The sequence below is a fragment of the Tachyglossus aculeatus genome, chromosome 18 (assembly GCF_015852505.1).
Source record: "Tachyglossus aculeatus isolate mTacAcu1 chromosome 18, mTacAcu1.pri, whole genome shotgun sequence".
NCBI classification, from domain to species: domain Eukaryota; kingdom Metazoa; phylum Chordata; class Mammalia; order Monotremata; family Tachyglossidae; genus Tachyglossus; species Tachyglossus aculeatus.
The window spans coordinates 20727530-20741189 of NC_052083.1; the positions used below are offsets into that span (position 1 = coordinate 20727530).

At 48.8% G+C, this 13660-nt stretch overlaps 2 pseudogenes; both read right to left on the bottom strand.

Annotated features, from left to right (window-relative positions):
• Positions 1 to 9570, bottom strand: part of LOC119940030 — a 46180-nt pseudogene extending 36610 nt beyond the window's left edge.
• Positions 4728 to 4791, bottom strand: LOC119940499 (annotated as a pseudogene).
• Positions 9571 to 13660: the final 4090 nt, after the last annotated feature.

Below are 13660 nucleotides of genomic sequence, written 5' to 3' on the forward strand. Positions count from 1 at the left end.
TCCTAGCTATTCTATGGGGATTTGAAACCTGTTCTACCTCTAATTTAACCTGTTATCCTTGATGTGAAACAGGGGCTGTGTCTGACTTGATGGTCTTGTAACTATTCCAGTACAGTGTCTGGCACCCAGTAAGAGATTAGCAAATACAACAACAATAATAATAACAACAATGTGGTAATAATTTACCACTAGAGTGGTCAGTTTAAATAATTGAATGTATATTTGAATAAAGATGAATACACAAATGCTGAAGATGGGTTTAGGTAAAGGATTATGTTCACTCCCTTGGTGAACACACTCGCTCCCATGGCTTCAACTATCATCTCTGCTGATGACACCCAAATCTACATCTCTGCCCCTGATCTCTCTCCCTCCCTTCAGGCTCGAGTCTCCCCCTGACTTCAGGACATCTCCATCTGGATGTCTGCCGGCTACCTAAAACTCAATATGTCAAAGACTGAACTTCTTATCTTCCCTCCCAACCCCTGCCAGCTCCCTGACTTTACTGTCACTGTAGATGGCACTACAGGAGTCTTTCCTCGTTAGATTGAAATATTCTTGAGGACAGGAGACATGTCTATTTACTCTGTTGTACTCTCTCAAGAATTTAGCACCTCTCAATAACCGTTCAGTAAACACTTATTTCTCAGCTCATAACAGGGGAGTCACCTTTAACACTTTGGGTAGAAGATGGGCTTCTCTACCTAATGCAGGATGAAGAGTAGGGGCTTTTGGTTCCGGATGGGCACAAGGGGACCAGTTGTGAGAACAATGAAAAATCTCTCCTGGGGCGAGTCAGAAGACAATAATGAATGGATGATTCTTTGATGGCCCCGGCTGCGTAAATTTAATCCCCGGTTTGGGGTCGGAGGATGGGGCCCAAGCTCAGCCATTCCAAGCCGTCAATCCCCAGCACAGGTGACCAGGAGGAGAGCTAGGGAGATGGAGTAATGGGGATCCTACTTCTACCAATGGTGTCTAAGCCAAAGGGTAGTTGAAGTATTGGGCTCCTTTGAAGATGGAACATATGTTCAATTAAACCATCAATCGTATTTCCTGATTTCCCACTGGGGGTCCAGCACTGAGCTGAGATCTTGGGAGAGGACAATGCAATCAGTAGCTAGGAAGCAACGTGGCCTAGTGGAAAGGAACTGGGAAGCATCGTGGTCTAATGGAAAGGAACACGCACCTGGGAGTCAAAGAGCCTGTGTATTCATTCATTCATACATTCAATCGTATTTACTGAGCGCTTACTGTGTGCAGAGCACTGTACTAATCGCTTGGGAAGTACAGTTTGGCAACATATAGAGATGGTCACTACACAACAACGGGCTCACAGTCCAGAAGGGGGAGACAGACAACAAAACAAAACGTGTGGACTAGTTTCAAGTCATTAGAATAAACAGAAGTAAAGCTAGATAAACATCATAACAAAATAAATAGAATAGTAAACATGCACAGGTAAAATAAATAGAGTGATAAAACTACAAATATATATACAGGTGCTGTGGGGACAGGAAGGAGGTAGGGCCGGGGGGATAGGGAGGGAGAGAGGAAGGAGCGGGCTCAGACTGGGAAGGCCTCCTGGAGGAGGTGAGAGCTCTCTGTGTACTAATCGTAGCTTTGCCACCTGCCTGCTGCGTGACCATGGGCAGATCACAACTCCTCTGTGCCTCAGTTCTCCTGCACTCCCTCCTACTTAGACTGCGACCCCCAGGCGAGTCAGGAACTATGTCCAACCTAAGTAATATTTATCTACTCCTAACCTTAGAATAGTTTCGCACATAGTAAAGCACTAAACAAATGCCATGAAAAATGTGGATTCTTTCATTCAGTCAGTTATATGTATTGACTGCTTACTGAGTGCAGAGCACTGTACTAAGCTCTTGGAAAGTACAATTTGGCAACCGATAGAGGCAATGCGTACCCAACAACGGGCTCACAGCCTAGAAGGGGGAGATAAACAACAAAACAAGTAGACAGGCATCAATAACATCAAAATAGATATGCAGAATTATAGGTATATACACAATATTAATAAAACAAATAGAATAATAAATATGTACAAATATATACACGTGCTGTGGGGTGAGGACGGGGCTAGAGCAGAAGGAAGGACTAGGGGCAATGGGGAGGGGAGAAGGAGCAGAGGAAAGGGTGGCTCAGTCTGGGAAGTCATCCTGGAGGAGGTGAGCTCTCAGTAGGGCTTTGAAGTGGGGAAGAGGACTAGCTTGGTGGATGTGAGGAGAGAGGTTTGATTCCAGGATTCCAGGCCAGAGGTTTGAATCCTGAACTCTCCTACTTAGACTGTGTTCACCATCTGGGGAAGGGACGGTACCCATCCCAATTATCTTGTATCTACCCCAACACTTAGTACAGTGCTTGTCACATAATGGGCAAGTACCATAAAAAAGAAACACCATACCTGTTTTCAAAGAGCTTATCGCACTTAGGGAGATTTCCTGATTTGGGCCTCAGGGTCCTGCCTCTCTTCCTTGTCCTACTGGAACTCCTCACTGACACTGTCTTCCCTTGGAGAGGTGGAAGAACGTTATTCGTCTTTCCTAGAGCCCCTATCAGTGCCCTGACCCATTCCTAAAGAGAAGATGTGTCTTCAATAAGGTTTCGAAGGTGGTTGGGGCGCCAGATCGGGGGCGGGGTAATCGACTGTCGGATATGAAGAGTGAGGGCATTCCAAGCCAGAGGTAGGATGTGGGAATGATATCGGTGGCGATTGATCTCCACCTCGTTGCCCGATCCGCCATGTTAGAGCCCCAAATACCAAGGCGTTAGGCAACCACAGAACGCTAGGGTCAATCTCAAAGTGCAGTGGAGCAGGGATTGAAGTTATCCTGCAGCTGAAGCGGCTCCAGGAGCCGTTGCAGGCTGAACTCCAGGACAGGACTGGGGGCTAGTGAGAGCGTCTAGGGTCAGAGTGTGTGTGCGTGTGAAGGGGGCTGCGTTTCCGGGTTGCTGGAGCCCGTTCGACAGTACAGTCTGGGCCTGAGGCCTGGGTTGGGGGTTGCGGGAGAGCCGCGTTCGGCCACTGAACCTCCTGCAGATGGGGATGAGGCTCCAAAGCAGCGGCAGATCAGACTCTCTGGGCATGCAGTAGGGGAGAAGGGAGAGCGGGATGGGAGGGGCGGTGAGAGGTCAACTGTTGTGGCAGCTTGGCACCCCCTCTAGGTGCTGCAGGTCCCACACCTCAGACCACAGGAGTGGAGACAAGGCTCGGATTTCCCTCCCCACACCGTAGTCCTCAATCAATCAATCAATCAATCGTATTTATTGAGCGCTTACTATGTGCAGAGCACTGTACTAAGCGCTTGGGAAGTACAAATTGGCAACACATAGAGACAGACCCTACCCAAAAGTGGGCTCACAGTCTAAAAGGGGGAGACAGAGAACAGAACCAAACATACCAACAAAATAAAATAAATAGGATAGAAATGTACAAGTAAAATAAATAAATAAATAAATAAATAGAGTAATAAATATGTACAACCATATATACATATATACAGGTGCTGTGGGGAAGGGAAGGAGGTAAGATGGGGGGATGGAGAGGGGACGAGGGGGAGAGGAAGGAAGGGGCTCAGTCTGGGAAGGCCTCCTGGAGGAGGTGAGCTCTCAGCAGGGCCTCGAAGGGAGGAAGAGAGCTAGCTTGGCGAAGGGGCAGAGGGAGGGCATTCCAGGCCCGGGGGATGACGTGGGCCGGGGGTCGACGGCGGGACAGGCAAGAACGAGGTACAGTGAGGAGATTAGCGGTGGAGGAGCGGAGGGTGCGGGCTGGGCAGTAGAAGGAGAGAAGGGAGGTGAGGTAGGAGGGGGCGAGGTGATGGAGAGACTTGAAGCCCAGGGTGAGGAGTTTCTTCCTGATGCGCAGATTGATTGGTAGCCACTGGAGATTTTTGAGGAGTGGAGTAATATGCCCAGAGCGTTTCTGGACAAAGATAATCCGGGCAGCAGCATGAAGTATGGATTGAAGTGGAGAGAGACACGAGGATGGGAGATCAGAGAGAAGGCTGGTGCAGTAGTCCAGACGGGATAGGATGAGAGCTTGAATGAGCAGGGTAGCAGTTTGGATGGAGAGGAAAGGGCGGATCTTGGCAATGTTGCGGAGCTGAGACCGGCAGGTTTTGGTGACGGCTTGGATGTGAGGGGTGAATGAGAGAGCGGAGTCGAGGGTGACACCAAGGTTGCGGGCTTGTGAGACGGGAAGGATGGTAGTGCCGTCAACAGAGATGGGAAAGTCAGGGAGAGGACAAGGTTTGGGAGGGAAGACAAGGAGCTCAGTCTTCGACATGTTGAGCTTTAGGTGGCGGGCAGACATCCAGATGGAGATGTCCTGAAGGCAGGAGGAGATGCGAGCCTGGAGGGAGGGGGAGAGAGCAGGGGCAGAGATGTAGATCTGGGTATCATCAGCATAGAGGTGATAGTTGAAGCCGTGGGAGCGAATGAGGTCACCAAGGGAGTGAGTGTAGATTGAGAACAGAAGGGGACCAAGCACTGAACCTTGGGGAACCCCCACAGTAAGAGGATGGGAGGGGGAGGAGGAGCCTGCAAAAGAGACTGAGAAAGAACGACCGGAGAGATAAGAGGAGAACCAGGAGAGGACGGAGTCTGTGAAGCCAAGGTCAGATAGCGTGTTGAGGAGAAGGGGCTGGTCCACAGTGTCAAAGGCAGCTGAGAGGTCGAGGAGGATTAGGACAGAATATGAGCCGTTGAAAAATATGGAACGCTTCACGAATTTGCGTGTCATCCTTGCGCAGGGGCCATGCTAATCTACCCATCTACTCAACCCATGTCACGATTTGGAGCGGGGGAAAAAGACCACTGCAGCCCGGAGACGTCCCCAGGCAACAGAGGCTCCACGCGCGGGACTGCCTTGTGGAAGCACCCAGGAGCTCTGCTCTGTGACATTGAGCCAGACCCTGAGGAAGACGACAAAACGAGGGGAAGGAGACACGGCCTACCATGAGCCACTCAAGGGTACTTATTGAAAACCACCGTAAACAGTACAGTGCACTGAGTGCTTCGGAGAGCCCAACAGAACTAGGGGATACCATCTGACATCTTTATCATTCTCTATCTCCCTGCGTCTCTTTCCTCATCATTAAATAGACAGACTCCGGTGACACCATGGGTGAGGAGGACCTGGTGAAATGAAGAGACTGGTAGTGGGAGGAAGGGATAGGCTGACGGGTGAGGGCGCTGACAGGAGCTACTGAAAAAGTGAATAACTTTCTCCCACCTTCTAAGGGAGGATATTGTTGGCGAAGAGTTCCACTGAGACACGAGGAAAGGCAGGACCTTAGGTATCAAAGTGGGCGGGATAGACGAGATGAAGGCACAGTGATAAGGTTGGCATTAGAGAAGCGACGTGTGCGGTCTGGGTTGTAGGTGGAGACTAGCAAGCTAAAGTAGGAGGGGGCAAGACGATTGAGTGCTTGAAAACCAATAGTGACGAGTTTTTGTTGGATGCGGTGGTGGATGTGCAAGCGCTTGAGTTTCCTGAAGAGTGGGGAGACATGTCATGAACGTTTTTGTAGAAAAATGATCCAGCAGCATAGTGAAGTATGAGCTCAAGTGGGGAGATACAGAGGATGGGACGTCAGAAAGAAGGCTGATGCAGTAATCCTGGCGGGATAGGATGAGTGATTGGATTATCGTTGTAGCAGTTTGGAAGAAGAGGAAAGGGTGGATTTTAGCGATGTTTTGAAGGTGGGACCGACAGCAATTAGTGATGTGTTAAACCCCTACTCGTGTCAACAGCTCGCGCTCAGTACCTGCACAGGCGGGCAAGGGCTGAGACCTCCTGGGAAGGTGATGGATTAAAGGTCCCTGAATAGGAGTTAACGGTTGCCTGTGTTCTCTATGTTGCTCCTTTCTGGGAGAAGTAGCATCCGTCAATTCCTCTCTCCTTGCCTCTCTCCCTTTCTTCCCCTGTGTGTCCTCCCTTGTCTACCTCATGTGCAGGAGCAAAGCTCTCCCTTCCCCAGCTCTCGGGCTGTTCTCCTTCCTCAGCTCTCCCTTCCCCAACTTTTCTGTCCTTCCCCCTGTTTGAGAAGGAAACAGAAAGAAACCAAAATATTTCTGTCCACCACGAGGGAAAGAAGTGAGGTATCTTTTTTCTCTGCCCTGCGCAGGATGGAGCACTGGAGTCACCTGCTACTGTAATGATAGCTGGGGTGTTCTGGCCCGAAATGGAAAATAATTTGTCCCAGAGCATCTCTCTTCCCACTTTCAGGGGAAAGAAAACTCACCCAACAAAACGTGGGAGAGTTTCCAGACAGAATCCCGGTCCTTCAGCCCCTCTGATACTCTGCTCCCCACATCATTCTCTCAGGGGTGTCGCTGGTCTCCGTGCTAGAAAAGCAGCGTGGCTCAGAGGAAAGAGCATGGGCTTTGGAGTCAGAGGTCATGGAGTCAAACCCTGGCTCCGCCAGTTGTCAGTTATGTGACTTTGGGCAAGTCACTTAACTTCTCGGGGCCTCAGTTACCTCATCTGTAAAATGGGGATTAAGACTGTGAGCCACCCGTGGGACAACCTGATTACCTTGTAACCTCCCCAGCGCTTAGAACAGCGATTTGCACATAGCAAGCGCATAATAAATGCCATTACTATTATTATTATTATTATCAGGTCAGGGCTGAGACAGGGGCTGACCGAGAGCCCCTGAAACACCTCTCTTTTGTAATCGGGACTCTCCCAGGAGTACGCCTCCTTGTCCACTCCCTCCCAGAATGCCTGATCAGTGGTTGTGGACTGGAGATTATGAAAGACCCATCTATTCAGCCTCCCGGAAGCTCAGAATGACCAGAGCCCCGTCGGAGAGTCGCCTCGGAGGTTACTAATGTCTTGCCTACCTCTACAGATCATGTGACAATATGTGTTCCCCACGGGGACCCAGATTGACTCTTGGTCCTGGGTCTAGCTGAGTTGCTGCGGCCACTCGGAGCTTGCCTTTCCTGCAGGAGTCCACTGTCATGGGCTGACCCGGCAGTTAATTAATTGATCAATACATCAATAATCAATCGAGCAATCCATCAAGCGCCTTCCTGTAGGACCTCCCGGAACAGCTGCCCGTACTCCCTTGCCCAGGCCTCAGGTTAGCTGGGATCGGTCTCTCTACTTGGTAGCATTACTGGCAACAACAACAAGGATGACAGAGCAGGTACTAACCAGCTTCCCCCTACCTGTCATTCGGTGCTGTTTCCCTGATCCCAATGCTTCCTGCGGCTTTCCCCCAAATCTCAGCCCCCTTCTAGGTATTCTGGTCTTAGATCAGTATGCCCTTCTCCTAACCCTCATCCCGCCTAATATAAACTGGGATTCCAGGCCTATGAACTAATCAATCAAGGTCAGTCAATCCATCACTCCTTTAATCCATCTCTGGTATTTACTGAGCACCTACTGAGTGCAAATCAATTCATCAGTTGATCTCACGGTATCTTTTTAGAGTCTATTGAGTGGAAAGCAATCCACCAATCAAGGAAATAGTATTTGTTGATCAATTACAGAGTGCTGCGAGCGTATATTGAGGGCAGCCTCAATATTAAGCAATCCATCCCTCAATCAAATGGAATCTATTGACTGCCTAGTGAGTCTTAAGCACTATAATACTACTTTCCAGTAGTTTCCATTGAAATGGAGGAGAAAGATGAGATTATATCTAAATCGTGGGAGCCAGAGTAAAAACATGGATTAGCTAGGGAGCAGAACAAGGACAGATTTGAATATTTGCCCAAATCAGATGAAATCAGTGAAATACTGTATAACCGAGACAATGCATATATGCCGAGGATACATGTGAGAGGGGGTGTGAGAGGGTGGGAGCGGTCTGGGAAGTGGGAGGGTTGGAGTCGGAGAGAAGAAAGGCAGGGTGGAAGATAGAGAGGAGAGTGAGAGGCTGGGAGTAAAAGGTGTTGAGCCTTTGGCTTCCCCTCCCTACATTGGCCAATGAGGTCGCTCCTCATTCATTCATTCATTCATTCATTCATTCATTCATTCATTCATTCATTCAATCTTATTTATTGAACGTTTACCAAGTGCTTGGGCAAAGTATAATACAGCAATAAAGAGAGACAATCCCCGCCCACAACGAGCTCAGAGTCTAGAGGGTTGAAGACATACATCAGTACAAGTAAACAGACATCGATATAAATACCTAAAATTACAGATAAATACATAATTGCTGCGGGGACGGGTGGCGGGAAGAGCAAAGCGAGCTAGTCAGGGCTAAAGGGCGCCTTGCTAAAAGGCCTCACTTATCTCGGATAAAACGGAGATTTGCAAAAAAATCACATTGAACCTGGAGATTTCTATTGGCTTCGGCACAGAGCCGCTGAACAAACCTCAGAACATCTCTCACGTGGAGTGAAAAAGCTTGACGTCCCCCTGAGGGGATGAGGACAAAGGGCTGTGTTAGCAGTGGACCTGGCGAGGGGAGGGATTTCCATGAGGGCAGGTGCCGGGGCACACAGAGGGATGGAGAACAGTCATTTTCTGTTTGTTAGACGGCAGATGAAGCATTAGGCTAATGTACAGGTACCGAGTCTCTGTGGTCGACCCTCTGCATCTCCTCCAGATTTTCCTGTGGGATCTCGTCACTGAAGAATCTTCACCCCTTGGAGGAAAATTAAACTCGGTGCACCAGGTCCTTGATGGCCTGCTTGACCTGTTGGTTCCATAGGGTGTAGATAAAAGGGTTCATCATGCGGACCACGGAAGTGTAGAGTACGGTCACCCCCTTGTTTAAGTCCACCCTGTCCTTGGCAGACGGTTTGATGTACATAACGATGAAGCTCCCGTATGTGATGGAAACCACGACCATGTGGAAGGAGCAAGTGGAAAAGGCCTTTTTCCTCTGCTGAGCAGAGGGCAGTCTCAGGATGGCACGGGTAATGGCTGTGTAGGACACAGCCACTAACACCAAGGTGACCAGTTCTGTCCCCATGGACAAGATGAAAGCCATCAGCTCTAGGAACCCGGTGTCCGAGCAGGAGAGCAGGAGAGCAGGAGCAGAGAGGAGATGTCACAGAAGAAATGGTCAATGTCTTTCGGGCCACAGAAGTCCAGTTGGAGGCCAATGATAAGAGGAGGAAAGGTGAACAGGAACCCAGTTGACCAGGAGCAGAGGACAAGTAGGGTGTTGACTCCTTGTCTCATGACGGTCATGTAGTGCAGCGGCCGGCAAATGACGACACAGCGGTCGTAGGACATGGAAACCAGGAGGAAGAACTCGGTCACAACCAATAGGATGGCGAAATATAGCTGAGTTACACAGCAGTTGTAGGAAATCGTCCTATCCCCGGTGATAATGGTAGCCAGAAATCTGGGAATGCAGGCGGAGATGACACAGATCTCCAGGAAGGAGAAGCAGTGCAGGAAGAAGTACATGGGAGTGTGGAGGCGGGAGTTCAGCAGGGTGACGATGACGATGAAAGGTTTCCGGTGACACTCAGTATGTAAGAGGCAAACATGTAGAGAAAAATCACCACTTGCAAGTCCGGGTCGTCCGTGAGCCCTAGGAGGATGAATTCAGTCACTTGCGTGCGATTCCTCATGGCCGACCTGTGACTCCTTTTGGATAACACCAGAGGGCTATCAATCCAGCACACTGGAGGTGGACAGAAGGCTGTGACTCCTATCCCACTAGATGAGGTGGACAGGAACAGCTCCGGCTGTGGGAGACGGCGGGCGTTGCAGGCTCACAACCCAGTCCTTGAGATTACTTCATGGGTTGCTGGCAGACACCTCCCCACGTGACAACGGAAGCGTGCTGTCCCAGCTGTGACCCTTAAACTCCATCCCCAAAAACCTGGGTGACGGTTGGAGTAGAGATTACTTTTAATTCATTCAATCTTTTTTATTGAGCACTTCCTGTGTGCACAGCACTGTATTAAGGGCTTGGGACGTATATAAGTCGGCAACATAATAGGCACCTATTTGGGCGGGTAAGTCTCTAATAGCTCAGGGAAGTACACCACAACGATTCCCTGCCCACAAGGAGCTTCCATTCTAATGGGGTGGCCATAGAACCAATAGCATAGTAACCAACAGCATGGTCAAAATGATAATTTCTATAGCATATATACCTGATTGTTGAGAATGGGTGCAGATTGCCTCCTGGAGCATGAGCCCGTGAATGCCTTTTGTACATGAGATAGGGAGGAAAATTGATCTTTTCCCAAGCCCATGAATATCAAGGTTTCACCTGAATACCTGCCCCCAACCCATCAACTGTCAATGCCTGGATAACTGAGATTGTCAGGAACCTTGAAGGAGGAAGAGTATTTGGGATCATGAGCATAAGACCCAGTGAATGTTAAGGTGCTCATGGCCGTCATTCCCTGGAGGTGCTTCCAGAAAAGGGAGAAGTCCCTCAGGAGACAGGTCCGGGATGTCTGCCCTAGGTGAGTAATAAACAAGGTAATCAGATCTCACTCTAGGTTCACAATCTAAATAGGAGAGAGACCAATAATTGAATCCCCATTTTGAAGATGAGGGAACTGAAGCATTGAGAAAGTAAGTGACTGTTCAAAGGACACCTAGCAGGTAAATGGCGGAGCATGGATGAGAACCAAACTCCTCTGACATCCAGGACGTGCATTTTCCATTAGACAAAACTGCCTCTGAAGATTAGAGGATCTGGATGCATGTTGCAGGTGAGGTACTCATATACTAGCCAGCCATCGGGGAGCGTTCCTGGATCAAGGGGACCCTGCTTGGACCAATAAGGTTGACAAGGGGCAGATTAGGATTAAGTTCTGGCTTGTGTGTGTGTGTGTGTGTGTGTGTGTGTGTGTGTGTGTGTGTGTGTGCATTTATCTCTCGCAGAGGTCTTTCCGGATGAAGCCCTCTTTCCCTTTAATAATAATTATGGTATTCGTTAAGCGCTTACTTTGTTCTGAGCACTATAATAAGCGCTGGGGTAGATACAAGGTAATCCGGTTGTCCCAGATGGGGATCACAGTCTTAATCCCCATTTTTACAGATGACATCTGATTTACAAGCACATATTCTTGCCACTAGGCTATGCTGCATCTCTATTCCCTTTCTCTTGTGTACCGCTTATACACTTGGATTTTTACCTTTTAAGTACTTGCTTGCTATTCACCTCCCTTCAATACTACAGCACTTGCATATATATTCCTAAATCATTTCTGGATTTATACTTATGTCTCTCACTTCCTCTATAGTGGAAGTTCACTGTGAACAGGAAATGGGTCAAACAACTTGTTTGTACTCTCCCAAGCTCTTCACGAAGTGCTTTGTGCGCAATAAGCTCTCAGAAAACACTACTGACTGATTAATTTATTTACTGATAATTACCAGTTCTGAACGGAGAGCTCCATGACAGGATCACAGGCTCTGGGAGCTCATGACTTGAGGGAAGGTGGATGCAATCGTCCATGGATTGAGGCTCTGAAATCCACAATGGAAAGAGAACTGACCAAAGTGATCCTGAGGGGTTCTCGCTTCCCTGGCACTCTGCCCCGATTCCCATGCCCATCTTGCAGTTGGCAGGGAAGCAACCCTGAGTTAATGTCATGCCTGTGTGGAATTTCCCACCTATTCCCCTGTTCCGGGCTTTCACGCACCTCTCCAAACGATGCTCGCTTTTCCCTCCCATCACCATTGTACACGCGACCCCATCAAATCAACACGAGGCCAAAGTGCGTGGAAGGAAGGCATCAGGATTTTTCTCTGCTCATTGCAGGGGAGTCACTCTGGAACCTTTGAGCTGGAGATGGGCTACTTTACCTAATGCAGGAGCAAGAGTGTGGGTTTTATTCTATTTGGTTTCTGGCATGCACAAGGGGACCAACTGTGAGAACAATGAAAGTCTCCCCAGGGTATAGTCGGGATACCCTAATGAATGGTATATGCTTTGGTGGCTCTGGCTGTGAACATTTGATACCCGGACTGAGGCCCCATTCAGAGGGTGTGTATGTGTGGTGCGGGGAAAAGGGATGACACCAACCTGAAACCATTCTAAACCATTAATTCCCAGTCCAGGTGAACAAGTCCGTCAATCAGACAATCATTTTATTAAGTGCTTACTGTGTGCACAGCACTGTATTGAGCGCTTGGGAGAGACCAATATAACAATATAACAGACACATTCCCTGTCCACAACGAACTTACAAGTCAAGAGAGGGAGACAGACATCAATATCAATAAATGAAATTATAGATATTTACATAGGTTCTGTGGCGCGGGGGTGGTGAATAAAGGGAATAAATCAAGGCAACAAAGAAGGAAGAGGGAGATTAGTAAAGGAGTGAAGACCAAGAGAAGAGTAAGCAAGATAGAGCCGGGGGAATCTTCCTTCTACAAATGGTTTCTGGGCCCAGAAGTGGTTGATGTATAAGGCTATTTGGGAATGGAACTTACTCTCCATTTACTCCATCAATCATATTTCCTGAGCTTCCACTCGGGGCCCAGTACTGTACTGAGAGCTTGGTAGATGATAATGGAAACATTAGCTGGGAAGCAGCATGGCCTAGTGGAAAAGTTCCCGGACCTGGGAATCAGAGAACCTGGTTACTAACCTTGGGTCTGCCACGTGCCTACTGCGTGACCATGGGCAAGCCACTTATCTTCTCTGTGGCACAGTTCTCCTATGCTCCCTGTTGCTTAGGCTGAACCCCAGGCGAGACAGGGATTGGTTCCAAACTAACTAATTTGTATCTACTACAGCACTAAGAACAGTGTTTGACACATAATAAACGCTAAACAAATACCATAAAAATGTGGATTGAATCCCACACTCTCCTACTTAGATTTTGTTCTCCAGGTGGGACAGGGACTATGCCCATCCTGATTACCATGTATCTGTCCCAACACTTAGTACAGTGCTTGGCAAATAATAGGCAAGTACCATAACAAATAGACATGATCCCTAAATTCAAAGAACTTCACCATCTTTTGGGGAATTTTCTGCTTTAATCCCCAGGGTCCTGCCTCTCCTCTTTCCTTAGTGGAACTCATCACTAGCACTAACAATGTCCTCCCTTAGAAGGTAGGAGAAAGTCACTTCCCCATCTAGGAGCCCCTATCATCGCATTTACCCGTTGTCCTGTCCCTTCATCCCACTGCTAGCCTTATCATCCCACACGGTCCTCCTCACCCACGAGCTCACCCGAGTGTGTCTACGTAATCGCGAGGAGAGAGAGGAGGGAGCTAGAGAATGATAAACGTGATTGATAGATCGTTTCTCCTAGGTTTGTTGGGCTCTCTGAAGCACTCGGTACGCTGTTCTGCACAGAGTAGACATTCAATAAGTACCATTGATTGACACACGGGTAGGCGGTGGGTCCTTCTTCCCTTTGATTTGTCGCCTACCTCAGGCTATTGCTCCGTGGCAGAAAGGTCATTCCCAGAGTGCTTCAACAATGGAGTCCCGCGTGCGTAGCCTCTGTTGCCGCGGGGCGTCTCTGGGCTGCCGTGGCCTTTTGTCCCTCTCCATACCGTGGCCTGGGTCGAGCCCCGCCCTGTGGGAATGGAAACCCGAGCCGCGTTGTCGCCCCTGCAGTCTGGGCTGTGGGTGTGGGGTGCCGAGTGCAAAGAAATCCATCTCTCAATTCGGAAGTATTCACTGAGTGCTTACTGAGTATTAGGCAATCCATCAATTAATCAAAGGTCATATAA